Genomic DNA, 14,427 nt, shown 5'->3' with positions numbered 1-14,427 from the left:
CCCACCCTGGCGGGTGTGGCTGTTGGCTGAGCGCTGTCCTGTGCACGAAGGGTCGCCAGCTCAGTTCCCAGGCCGGGCACATGCCCAGGTTGCAGGTTTGAGGGACGGAAGGCAACCGATGGATGTTTCTCTTTCACATTGATGTTTCTCTCCCTCTCCCTCTCCCTCTCCCTCTCCCTCTCCCTCTCAAATCAATAAAACGTTTCCAAAAAGAAAGAAGTAGAGAGGACCAGGAAGCCAGGGATGGGGCTCCAGGCCACTGTGGTGATGCTCTGAGTGATAAAAGGGCAAGGGCCATGGGGGTGGATGGACAAGAGAGGCTGAGAACTCAAAGCTGACCAGAGGGTGGGCCCAGATGTCCCTCAGCAGCATGGCAGGGCCACAAACCCAGGTGCCCCAACTCTGCTTACCAATTTCCTCTTCTTTGGAGGGTGTTTAACCCGTACCACTGACAGCCTTAAAAATGTCCTATGACCCCTCAAGGTCCCTGGGTGTGGTCAGGCGCCAGGAAGAAGCCTAAATCCCCAGCAGCTCTGAGCTGAAGGGAACCAGGGAGATGAGCGTGCTGGGATAGAAAACAACTTCATTTCCCTCACCCAGGATGTTCTCAGAGCCAAGTGCCCGTGATCCTGTTTGCACACACTGTGCCTGATGCCCCCACGCAAGTACAGTCTGCCTCATGCAACATACACTTCAGTGTGCAGGAGGCACACACGCACTCACAGACCTGTATGAGTGAACCAGCACATGTGCCAGCCTAGGAGACGCACGCACACCCATCCCTGCAGGTACACTGGAGGTGTCCAATCTGTACAGCTACTAACAGCAGCCACCATTATTGAGCATTTACTATGTGCCAAGCATCAGTTCAAGTGTTTACATGCATTATATCCTTAACACTCACATCACCCCCCGTGAGTCTCCATTATCAGACGAAGGAATTATGACAGAGAAGGGACCTCTCCACACAGCAATCAGGAGCCTTCCCAAGCTCTGGGCTCACATGAGGCCACCACCCCCTTGTCATTTTTCATGTCATTAAATACTAATTTATAAAAACTTTTTTTTAATCCTCACGTGAGGATGTTTTTATTGATTTTAGAGAGAGAAACAGCAATGTGAGAGAGAAACACTGACCCGTTGCCTCCTGTATGCACCCTGATGAATCAAACCCACAACCTAGGTATTCACCCTGACTGGGAATTGAACCCTCAACCTTGTGGTGCATGGGACGATGCTCCAACCAACAAAGCCAGGATGCTGGACTGTTGCTCAGTGGTTAGAGCGTTGGCCAGCACACTGAGGGTTGCGGGTTCAATTCCCGGTCAAGGGCACACACCTGGGTTGCAGGCTCCATTCCCAGCCCTGGTTGGGTAGCCTGCGGGAGGCAACCAATCGATGTATCGCTCACATCGATGTTCCTCTCTGCCCCCTCCCTCCCTCCCTCACATCCACTCTCTCTAAAAAGCAATGGAAAAAATATCCTCGGTGAGCATTAACAAAAAACAAAAAACTTTTTATTATCCAGAAACTACATCTGTGCCTTGTAGAAAATTAGAATATGTGTAAAAAAGGGGTGGGGGAATAAAACAGCATAGTCCTGCCACCCAGAGATCACTGCTGTTAACAATTTACATAGATTTCATATTTTTTTCTACACCTATCATGTATTTTTTAATGCAGATTACATCTCTACAGTGCATATTATTTTGATATCAATTTTGCTTTCACAGTCAACAACCTTCCGCTTCCCATTTTTGTCAGCTGTCATCTCCTGTAATACCCAGACCTCTCTGTCATTTTAAGGTACACCAGGCGAGGCAACAGGCAATCCACATGCGAAGGCAGACCTCTGCATGGTGGCGGGTGAGGCCCCCGGGTCTGTGATGGGCCTTTCCTTCCTCCCCTCTTTGCCCTGCCCTGCCCTGCCCTCCTCAAAGCTGTGAATGGCTGAACCTTGTGCCTGCCCGGTGCCAGCCCTGGGGGCAGAGGGGAGAAGACCCAGATAAGGCTGAGGCCATTGATGCTGCATTCAAGGCCTCCAAGTGCCTGTCCCCGGCAGGGACCCCCCCACACACACTTTGCTGCTGAGAGCTGGCTGCCCACCTGCTCTCAGGCCACTCTGGGGTCCAGCTGGGGCCCTGAAGTAGGGGAGGGGAGCTGAAGGCACAAGGACACCCGTGTCACAGATGGTGGGGAGGGGGTGGTAGAGAAAACCCAGTGGGCCTAGGTTGGAAAGCCAGCTGCCAAGGTGTGGAATTGTTGGGAGGGTCCCAGCCCCTTTCTGCTTGACCTGGGTCCTTTCTGCTTGAGAGGCTCTCTGTGCAGTTATGAGGATTTGTGTGTGAGAGAGTGTTTGTTCTTGTGAGAATGTCAAAGTGTTAGGTTTGTACAAATGTGTGGGTGTGAGGGTATTGAAATATTACGTGGGAGTGTTACGTGGGATGTTCTCCCTGGTTGTGTTTGTGAACCTGTGCTCACGTGTCTGGATCTATCTTGGCATGTTAAGAGTGTGTGTTTGTGAGAACATTTGTGAGCCAGTGCCTGCATTGGTGTGTTTGTCAGAAAGAGATCTGGTGTTACTGTGGGAGTGTTTGTAAAGGGTTTTTGGAAAGGCTTTGCTTACACGAGCCGGTGAATGTGTGCTCTTCAACTTTCTTTCTGCCCACGTGCGTGTGTCTGTGTGTCGCAGGCCTCGTTCTGTGGTCCATGCTCCCCTCTGCCAGGGTCGCTCCTCAGTCTCAGTGTCTCCATGGGTCTCCCTGTGTCTTCTGCACTCTGGCTTCATGGGGAAACTCCAGATAGAGCACAGACTCCAAAGCTAGAGAAACAGGGTTTGAAGCTATGACTCTGCCATTCTCTCGTTGTGTGGCCTTGGCCAATTAACGTGGAGCTTCAGTCTTCTCATCTGTGAAATGGGGGTGCCTGGTGACAGGTTATTGTTGTTACTGGGGTTACTCTTCCTTCCCTACCACCTGCCTCCTTTGTAAACGCTGGGCAGTTCTTTCTCCTCCAGCCAAATTGATGACACCTGTGTGTTTTAAGTCTAAAACCTGTTTTTCCCACCTTGCTCAGTAACTTCAGCAACTATGTGCTAATCACCCTGGATTTACCTGGGACATATTTTACATGAGTGAAAAAGCCATTCAGTAAATAGCGCTGGGAAATGCCTCCTTGGAAGTGCTGATTGTGCTCAGGCTGGGAAAAGCTGGGACTTCAACTGTTCAGGCCCAAATGTTCAGAGCAATCGGTGGGAAAGTTGCAACTGAGAGGGGAAAAAAAGGTTTTTCTTCCTTTAAAAAAACTCTTTTTGTTTTCAATCTGTGTCTCTTTTGAGCCCCACAGGATGGAGATGGACTAAAATAAGAAATTAAACAAGAGGGAAAATCCCATTATCTGTTTTTTTTAATGGGTCTCTCAGGATTCCACGGGGACCCCCATCCCAGCCGCTGTGTGGTCCAGGCCTGAGAACGCCGAGCCCCCCTCCTCTGCAGCCCACGCCCACCCACCACCCAGCCCCGGCGGCAGTTTCCCAGGATTCACATGGTAATGAAGGCATCCATCTTCTCCCAGACACACACTGGGCCCTCCGACCCTCCCAGGCCAGCGCACAATGGCCCCCAGAGCCTTGGCCCCACCACCTGTTGGATTTTCCCAGGGAAGGGAGGGAGGGTGGAGGAGAAGAGCCCCTTCCTCCCAGCCCCCACCCCCACGTGCACCCTGGTCCTAGGAGTCAGACAGAGATCCCTTGTCCTAGACTCTCTGGCCATCCTCAGCAGCCTGCACCCTCAGTTTCCTCATCTGCAAAATGGAGGTGATGGTCCCTGAGTCACAGTGTGGCCGGGAGAATTCCAAAGGGAATGGTGGTAAGTGACAGGCGAAAGGAACTTCAGACTGCAGACACCTGGAGAGTGAGATCAATGATAAACGGTCAGTAATCACCACTGTTTCATGCTGGACCAGATAGGGTGCAGTGCCTTGCACCACTGTCACAGTGTGTCCCCACAACACCCTGTGGGTGGCACTGCTAGGATCCCATTTGCAGAAGGAGACACTGAGGCCCAAAGCACCTACTGTATGCCAGGCCTTGTGCCCTAGCTGATTTCAAACTTTTCCCGCATGCTGACTCTGAGTGATGATGAAATTGTTTTTCCTATTGGTTTATACCCCCCTGACTCCCCTAATAAGACAGAATTCAACCTGTGATAAGTCACAAGAGACTGGGGAAGAGGCAGAGGGAGGCATTCACAGCAGGCGTCTGGGAGGAGGGATATTTACCAATTACAGCAAGTAACAGAAAATCAGCTCTTTGCTTCTTTAAATGGAACAGTGGAAATCACAAGGTCCCCCATCCCGCCACTGCTGCTCCCCAGTGCCTAGGTTTCCTCTCCTACACCTTGTTCAAATCCAGCCCTCACCTTAAATAATTCAAACGGGGGTTTTCTCTATGCATTTACAGGTGTAGGGATAAAATTAAGGAATATTTAAATTTTGTTTAGAGTTTATCTATATGTCCAAATGCTCTGTGATGAATGTATTGTCACTTTACACAGCTTGAATATAAGGAATGCGTTTTTACGGGAAAGCAAATCCCACGGGTACATAGGACAAAAAGGGGAGGGTCTGCCTTCAGTCTGAATTGAATCCCCACCTGATCCCACACCCTAAGCCCAGAGGTAACCTCTACTACAGCTTGCTGGGGTCTCCGGGCATTAACAAGTATGTTTTAGTGACACCTCGAAAACAGTATGCTACGTGAAAGAAGCCAGTCACAAAGGACAATATTTTGTATGATTCCATTTATATGAAATGTCCAGAATAAGGAAATCTATAGAGACAGAAAGTTGATAGATTTGATTAGTGGCTGCCAGGGGCTGAGAGTTAGGGGAAAATGGGACATAACTACTAACAGGTTTGGGATTTCTTTTTTGGGTGATGAAAATATTCTAAAATGAATTGTGATAATTGCACAACTCATTGTGTGGGTGGTATGATATTTAAAGGGGTGGGTTGTATGATATATGAATTATATCTCAATATAATAAGTATATATCTCAATATAATAATAACCTCAAAGCTGTTAAAAAAAAAAAAGTAAATTCCAGAAATGCTCTTGTCTCTGAGCTCCCAGCCTGGTGACAAGGTGCTCACTACCTCCAAGCCCGTCCCACCTGCAGGTGGCTGCGACTGTGAGCAATTCTTGGGACCAATCATAGGTTCAGGTGAGTTTCTCCCACTCCTTAGATCACATGGTCTGGGGGGGGGGACCCCAGGGACACAGCTCTCTCCCTTAAACTTTTATAGGTCCAGACCTCTCCCCTCTCCATTTCAGTTTAACTTCATTTCCGAACAGGTAAAGCATGCTCATGGAACAAAGTTTAAAATGTACAAACATTTCCCTTCCCCCCTGGGAGGCAGCGACGGCCATCAGTGTTCTATTTAGAGACAAGCAAACGTGCATTTGATGTTCTTCCCGCCTTCTGTCGTGAGCACCAGCCATGGCCGCCTGTGTGCACCGCCCTGGCACTTGTTTTGCTTTGCTTTTCCCACCTGAGCAGGTCAGGATGGCAGGGCCTGCCTCCGGGTACGGGGAGGAAACAGCCTCAGCCAGCCGCCCCGGGGTGGGCGTGCGGGCTTTCCCCAGCTGGCTGGCCTTCCTGGACAGACGTCACTTCCCGGACAGACACAGCCGAGTGTGTCTTGAGCATAAGCTCCTGAACGGGCCACCTCAGGATTTCCCAGGGCCGGTCTCCTTTGGGTGAACAGCGGGTCGCCCCTAAGAGGGGGCTCCCAGGCGCCGGGCGCCCTGAGCGCGCCGTGCTCCCCCCAGAGCCCTGGGCAATGCGCGAGCTGCTGGGCCTTCCGACGCCCCCAGAAGTGCACCAAATTCACCCAGCTCTGAAACCCACCCAGGTGCCTCCGGGTTAAGAAACGGATCTGAGCGAACTACTGTCGTTCTACAAACGGGAGGCCCAAGGCCCGAGGCGGCAGGGCCCCGTCTCCCCTACGGCGGCGCCCAGGGCCTTGGGGTTCGGCGCCCCGAGTCTGCTCTGCTCCCAGCCCCGCGTGGTTCTTGTCGCGCCCAGAGCAGAGCCCACGTGCCCGCCGCGGCCTCGGGGACCCAGCGCCGCCCCCCCTCGCGCCTCCGGCCCGGCCTCCGCCCCGCTCCCCGCGCGCCGAGCTGCGGGCGCGCCCCGCACACGCCCGCCCCGGGCCTTTCCCCCGCCGCTGGAGGGCGCGCGCAGGTGCTTCCCGGAGCCACCGCCTCGGGGAGGCCTCGCCCACCTGCCCTCGCCCCCGTTTGGGGTTACGGGCCCCGCGCTGCCCTCCCTCCCCCTCCTCCCGACCGGTTCCGTCCGAGACGTTTATCACCAGGTGAGGTGACGCTCGACTGCGCGGGGGGCGCGTGCAGAGCCCTGAGCACGCGGGGCCTGTGGGACGCGCGGTGGGAACCCGCGGCCCTGGGGTCCGACCCAGGCCCAGCTGCGCCCCGCACCTGCTGCGCCGTCATCGGGCCCCGCGCGCAGGGCGCCCCTCGGAGGTGACGGGAGAGCGCCTCCTGCCTCTCGGGGCCGCGGGAGAGGAGCGGGAGCGAGGGGACGCCCCGGGTGCCCGACGGGCGGAGCGGTGGCGGAGCCGGTGGCGGTCGGCCGGGCGCGCGGACGCCTCCGCCTGCGGGACGCGGCCCGACGCGGGGTGCGCGGTGCTCGCGGGGCGGGCTCTCGGGCCGCGACAATGGGGGGACGGCCGGGGTGCGGGTGGCGGACCCGCAGGAGGCGAAGCGCTTCCCCCGAGGCGCCCCGAGCCCTGCCCGCGCCCCGCTCCCCCCACCCCCGGCGGCCACTCCGGCCGCACCTCGCTCGCGGCCCGCCCCCAGCAGCCGCCGGGAGAGCCGGACGAGTTTTCCCAGGCCCCCCCGACCCAGCGAACATCTGGCCGCGAACATCTGCCCGCAGCCTCCGTCCTGGCCCCAGGCCGGCCCCGCACCCAGCTGCCGCCCGCGGCCTCCGCCCCATCCGCGCGCCGCTCCCCGGGCGGCTCCCGGCGCCCCCGCCCCCGCCCGCCGGGCCGGTTCCCACGGGCCGGGGCGAGCGCGGGAACCCGGGCGGCCCATCCGTCCGGCGCAGCGGGTCGGGCCGCCGCGCGTCCCCGGGGCGGGGCCCCGTGCCCGGGAGTGTCCTTCGGACGGGCGGGCGCGGGAGCAAAGCGGGGGCGCGGGGCCTCTCCCCACCCGCTGCGCCCGAAGCCCCGGCGCCCCCCGCCCGTGCCAGGACCCCCGGGCGGCCCAGCCCCACCTCGGCCTCCCCCGCGCCCCTGAGCCCCGCCCGCAGACCTTGACCTCGCTCGCCCTTCCGCCGGGAACACCCCTTTCTCGTTGCTGACCTAATTTTTTATTTTGTGACATGTAAACATTATCAAAAAACACAGTGTCTTGTGTTCCTAATACCCTATCCCCGCACCCAGGGCCCACACCCGCGCTTGCGCCCCCCCTTCTCTGAAGAGTTAAACTCCGGGTGCGCGGGCCCCTGGTCTCCGCGCCCCGGCGCTGCGCCCCGAGACCACCGGCCGCCTGCGCACCGCGCGGCCCGCGTGCGCCGGGGGCGTGTTTCCTTCCAGCCCGTGCTTTTTTCACACGTTTACGAAGCGTAAATGTATTAGCATCGTTTGTGTGTTTTCACATTTACACTTGAAAGAAAGGATTCCGTGTTTTCCGTGTTTTTGCACGTGTCCAGGTCCCGCTCGTTGCGGACAGCTGCTGGCGCTGTCCCGTCCTCTCGCCCCCCGCGCCGCTGTTGGACAAGCGGGTGGTTTTCAGTGTGTCCCGCTGGAGGCACGGCCGGGCGTTCCTGCCCTTGGCCTGGCGCCTCGTGCGCAGGACTTTCGGGGAGTATCCGTGGGAGGGGACTGCTGGGTCCCAGGGTGTCCCGCGTTCACTTTTACTCAGTATCGCCACACTGAGCTCCCAAGGGGTATCCCAGTCTGCACAGCCACCAGCAGCGGACGAGGGTGGTTTTCCCACAGCCCCACTGTGTTTTATAGTTTCAGACTTGGAAGTGTTTTCCGTTTCATGTGCTAACTGTGTCCTTCCTACGTGCCAGATGTGCAAGGCTGGGCCTCAGGAGCATCTGCCTCACCCTTCCTCACTGTTTTTTCATCTCATCTGGGAAAGTGCCTCCTCCTCCAGGAAGGCCTCCCCAGCCTCCCTTAGCTGACCCCTCTCACAGTCCCCTGTGCTTCTCCACCACAGCGCTGGGAGCTGGGGAAGTGACTGTCTTCCCCATCAGCCTGTGAACTCCCGGGGCAGAGACCTTGTTTGCAGGGCCGTGGAGCGTGCTGTGGGGAAGGGGAGGTGCTGCAGAGCATGCCCCATAAGGCACGTTGCATCTGCTCAAAGTAAGGGGCTTCTCTCTCTAATTCCTAGAAAGTGCTTCCTGTGATGACAGCAGCCCACATATAGCAGGTTAGTCCCCAGGGACTAACCACCTGGCTGGTGGCGTTTATTTCCATTTGGTTACGTCCAACTGATAATGGCTGCTTGGATGCACAAACCCGCCTCTTGTTCTGCCACTGCTGATCCTAGCACAAAGTGAGAGTGTGCTAATTGTTTATGGAATGAATGGTTGGCATTTAATGATTCTAAATTTCTGTAATTCGGTGGTGGAGCATGTATCTGATTACTTAACAGGGGTTACCTCTAGGAGGGGTGGAATAGTAATAATTAGTGTCTACTGAATACTGACTTGGCTGGGCACTGTTCTACGCTCTTTTATGTGACTTAACTCTTTTAATCCTCATAGAGGTGGGAACTCGTACCATTCCCCACTTTCACAGATTGGGAAACTGAGACAGGAGGAAATGAAGTGACTTACACCCACACAGCTCATAAGCAGTGGACTGCATGAGGACCCCGGGTTCTTTGGCTCTCTGAAAGACCTCATTCTCTTGTCTTTTAGGAAAGAGGTCCCTTTCTTCATTGTTTCTGAGTTGCCAACTTCCTTTAACCAGATCAGCTCTGCTTTTGCATCAGCAAAAAATAATAGGACTTTTTAAAAGAGTTAAGAGATTGTCATGAGTCATAGCATTTGAAGAGTGCAGCCACACCTGTGACCTGAGGCAAAGGTGCAGCTAGAGGTGCCACCCCCTGGTGACAGAGTACTCAGGGTTGGGGTGAGCAGAGAGGGTGGGGACTGCTTCCTGCCGCTGGGCAGGGAGCTGGGCAGGCCCTGAGAGACGCACCCTCAGCTGGTTCCCCTTTCCGGGCCCCAGGGCAGAAGGGGGAGCCAGGTGCAAGGGAGGCAGGTGAGTCAAGGAAGAGCTGGGCTGGGCACCAGGCAGGAGGCAGGGGAGGGGGCCTTCAGGGCCCTCCTGCCCATCCCCCAGTGGGCATACGGGGAAACCATGGAAGCCCCCTCAGGAGGCCTCTTGCCCAGTCTCCCTCGTTCCATGTCATGGACCTTGCAGCACGGGGGTGGTCTCTGTTGGGCCCTGAAGAGGGCCCTGATTTGTATTACTCCTGGCTGGTGTCATCAGCCTCTGGGGCTGCCAGAGTCAGACCAGCTCTGCCCTGGGCAGGGCTCAGGCCGGCACTTCTGGGCATGAGTTCCTGGGGTCTGGATGGGTGTGGTTGGGTAGTTGTGGGTCCTTGGAGCTTATACAGGATTCTGAGTTCTGTGTGTGTTGTAGAGTGGTCTCTATATATAAAAAGACTTTGAGAGGTGGTAGCAGGCAGCATGGAGGCTTAGAGCTGGTGAAGGCTGTTGCTGGTTGCATAGGGGAAGCTGGTTTGTGTTTGGTTGTTTCCTCTAAGGATGTGGGCATGTGTGTCCGCATCTTGGTGTGAGCAGCACTGACATGGGTGTAAGTGTATGTTATGTTTGGTAAATGTGTGTTGCACACTCTGTGGGGTGTGTGTATCTGTGTGTTGTGTTTGCTGTTGTGGGGTGTAGCTTTAGTGTGGTCCTGTTAGTAGAGACAATTAGGTGTTTTGATGTGTTGCCTCCTTGGTCTCTGTGTTTTTGTTGGTGTGTTGGTTGTGCAGATTTGGGTTTGGGTCGTGTGCCTTGATATCAGTGTGTCGATTGTGTGTAATGGCGTATCCTGCGCTGTGCATTTGGACAGGCTGCTCTGCTGGGTGTGTGTATTGAGGTGTTGCCGTCAGATGCGTCAGTTGTTAGTTTTCATATACGTGCTGTGTTGGTTGTGTAGGTATGTACATTTGTGTCACTCTGTGCGTGTGTGTAGTATTGAAAGATTGGCCTGTGCTGAGTGACCTAAGAAGGAAGTCCCCTGGGCCCCTACTCTACCCTTCCCTTTGGCCCCTGAGACCAGAGGCCACAGGAAGGCCCCAAACCCTCTCTCTGCAGGGAACCCAGGGAGGGGCCCAGACCGATGGGCTCCGGCCTCCCTGTCCATTGTTCTGGGGCTTCTTTGGAAAACAGGGTGGGAAGCAGAAGATGGAACCAAGCCTGGACCCCCCTACACTCCCTGAAATGACCCAAGAGCCCATCAGAAAACCCTTAAGATGGAGAGCCAGTGACTGTCCCCATTTTCCATATGGGGAAACTGAGGTCCAGAATGGATAAGGGACTTGGCAGAGATTTCACAGCTTGTTAGGGACAAAGAGCTTGAAGTCTCCACACCTCTCATGTGCCTACATACAGCCTTCTGCTGGGTATGGGGGATGGAAAATGAGACCCCTGGAAGGACACAAAACAGTCTATTCTGTTCCTTGAGTGCTTACCGCATGCTAAGTACTGAAATGTCATAACTTTGTGGGTTAAGGTCAAATTTTGTCCCCATTTTGCATATGAGGAAACCGAGGACCATAAGGTAACAATCCATTAATTCAACAGATATTACCCTACATACTATTCCATTTAAGCACTATGCCCTGTGACCTTTAGCAAGTCCTTTACCCTCTCTGGGCCAGGTCCTGTGCTCAACTCTAGGGACACAGCAGTGACCAAAGGAGCCAGGGTTCCTGCCCTCCTAGAGCTGACAGCCGGGGGAGGGCATGGGGCCAGAGGATGGACAGTTCCCAAAGAAAACAAAGATCGTTTCAGATGGTAGCAAACTCTAAATAATTAACACTAGGGCAGCGCGAAAGAGAGTGAATAGCCAAGGGAGGTTCTAAGAAGACCTCTGAGGAGGTGGCATTTGACCGGAGACTCGAACAATGAGAAGCCTTGTAAAGATCTGGATCAGTGTTCTGGGCAGAGGGAACAGCAAAAGCAAAGGCCCTGCGGTAGGATCAGGCTAGTTTAGGAAAAGAGACCACGTGGCCGGTGAGAGAAAGGCCCGGGCAGGGGGTGGTTGGCGGTGGTGGATGGAAGCCGCCGGCTGGGGAGGGTTTGGATTTTGTCCGGCGAGGGGCAGAGAGGCGCTGTTGGCGAGCGCCGAGTTCTGGGGTAGAGTGTGGAGGGGGCGCTTGCGGTCTCCTGTTACAAGGAGAGGGGGTGGGGGCGCCGGGAACAGCCAGAGCCAAAGGTCTCTCCCCCGCAGCTCCGGCAGCCCCAGCCCAGAGGCGCCGGCCTGGCGGCTGGAAGACCGCGCTGTGGGCACATCTGGGGAGCAGCTGCCGGGCCAGGGCCGGAGCAGCCAGAGCGGGTCACGTGGCACAGGGCAGGCCCGCTCTGGGGCCTCAAGGCCAAGACTGCCGGGAGGGGCAGTGGGGAGCACGCTGGACATGAGCACTCATCCACTCCGCGGGTACACGCGCCTGCCCACCAGCCCTGCGGCCCGCGCAGCCCCTTCCTCAGGGGCCGGGCGCCTAAGTTCAACGCCACCCCCAGCTGTGTGATCTGAAACAAGTCACTCAACTTCTCTGGGCCTCAGTAGCCTCAACTGTAAAGGGAACATAAATATTACTCCCTGCCTTAGGTTAATACTTGGAACTCTGCCTGATGCAGAATGAGCACTTAGAAAATGGGAGCCTTTGCCCCGAGCCCCGGAGGCCAGAGGAGAGATCAAGGCATGAAGGGTGATGTGGTGACAGAGAAATAGCGAAAGGTGCTGCACTTACCTCTGGGCATAGCTTATTTTACTCTCACAACCTTTCTACAAAGAGCAATGGGCATATTCCAGTTTACAGATGAGGAAACTGAGGCACAACTTGTCTATGGTAGAGCCAGGATCTGAAGCTGTCGAGGGCTGGTCCCTTTTTCCCTCTGGGCGGCAGTATTCTCATCTGTGAAATGGTACATTATAATAATACAGCTGTTACCAGTGCCAGGAGCAGCTGTGAAAATCAGATGGCGCCAGGTGTGTGTAAAGGGCCTCCCAAGAGACGACTGGCGTGAACCCTGGTTTGGGCAGGCTCTTTGAAGGAGTCCTCCAAACTCCCTGGCCACCAAAAGAGTGATCTGCTTCCCTGCGCTCACCTGGTAGGTAGGACCGGGAGGCAAATGCTCACTCAATTTACACTACCTAAGAGAGGGCCAGAAAAATGCCCATTTGGCAACAAGATAAACAGACAGCCTTTATTTAAATTCCTTGTCAGGCCTTAAAAATGTAAGAGATAAAAACCATGTCTGGGAGTACTGAACATTTTCTAGAATGAAATTAAGCCAATTTTTTCCTACAGACCCAGGATCGGTATGTATATAGTGGGTGTTGTTTCACTTGGGAAGTTTGGGGGGAGCACAGTGAAGGGAACATTTCTTGAGTTTTGAAAGCTCGTCTCACATGGCTCTCTAAAAACCCCCAGAAGTAAAACTGCAACCAAACGGGGGCCTGGCCTGAAATTGAACTTCTATCATTTTGCCAATGAGGAAGAGGAGACTCAGAGAGGTGACCCGTCTTGTTCCAGGTTACACAGTACAACAAACTTTGAATCTGAGCTGTTGGGCCCCAAGCCACAGCTCTTTCAACTATTTCTCCTGAAAGTGTCAAAACATTATGTTTGTTTAGATATATACACCCCCCCCCATCTTCATTCAGGTTATTTCCCCTTGTGCTTTGCTCACATAGAATGCCCAGGAGAGAAGTTGCCTCTTCTAGGAAGCCTCCCTGATTTCTTCCAAGGTAAAACTCATCCTTTCTTTGTGCCGCTAAGGCACCTAGCAGGAAATTTTCATAGTATTAGTCTTGATGTAGCTAGCACAGGACCTGGCAGGAGGTGGGTGCACATGATGCTAATTGGGGGTCCTAATTGTCCCTTGGCTTTCTCTCCTATTTGTCTGCAGAGTGTCTCTGACATTCCACCTCATCTCAAACAGAAGTCAGGCCAGAGTGAGGTGTACTAAACGTTTAAAGTTGGCTTTTTATTACACAAGTAGTACATGAATACACTTCTGTTTAAGAAATGAACTCAAGAAATACCTATGCGTAATGGATCAAAGATCTAAAACTCTAAAAACCCAAAGCTATAAAGCTTCTGGAAAATATAGGAGAAAATCTTTGTGATCTTGAATTAGGCAGAGATTTCTAAACTATGGCAAGAAAAGCAAGATTCATAAAATTAAAAATTGATAACTCGGACTTCATCAAAATTTAAAACTTCTGTCTTCAAAAGATGCCAGTAAGAAGATGAAAAGATGAGACACACTGGAGAAAATATTTGTAAATCATATATCTGATAAAGGATTTGTATTCAAAACATATAAAGGAATCTCAAAACTCAATAATAAGAAAACAAGCGACCAAATGAAAAGAAATGGACAAAAGATTAAAGGGTAGCACGAGGGACCCTTGTGACGGAGCTGCTCTGTGTCTTCACTGGGGCGGAGCTCGCAGGAATCTACATGTGATAAAATTGCGTAGAACTAAATACACATGCAAATGGGTGCATGTCAATCAGGTGAAATCAGAATGTCATGTGAAATCTTCTTGTAATATTGTATTATACTTATGCAAAATGCTTCCATTAGGGAAACTGGGTAACGGATGTAAGGGACTTCTCTCTATTATTTCTAATGACTGCATGTGAGCCTACAATTATCTAAAATTAATTTTTTAATGAGCAAAAGAAGTGAATGACCCTTTACCAAAGAAGATATATGGATGGCATATAAGCACATAAAAAGCTGATCAACATTTTTAGTCATTCAGAAAATACAAATGAAAGCCCTGGCTGGTGTGGCTCAGTTGGTTGGGCATCATCTTGGGCACCAAAATGTTGCCAGTTCAATTCCTGGTCAGGGCACATGCCCAGGTTGCAGGCTCAATCCCCTGGTAGGGGGCATGCAGGAGGCAGCCAATCGATGTTTCGCTCTGTCTCCCTCTCCCTTCCTCTCTCTCTAAAAATCAATAAAAATAAAAAATTTTTTAAAATAAAATATAAATTAAAACCACAGCGAGATACCACACACATCTATTAGAATGGCTGAAAAAGACTGACCACATCAACTCTTAGGACGTGAAGGACCTGGACTCTCCACGCTGCTGATAGGAATGTGAAATGGCACACCCACCGGGGAAAACAGTTGA

Source organism: Miniopterus schreibersii (assembly GCF_964146895.1).
Source record: "Miniopterus schreibersii genome assembly, chromosome: 10".
Classification (NCBI taxonomy): Eukaryota; Metazoa; Chordata; class Mammalia; order Chiroptera; family Miniopteridae; genus Miniopterus; species Miniopterus schreibersii.
This window is presented reverse-complemented; position numbering follows the sequence as displayed.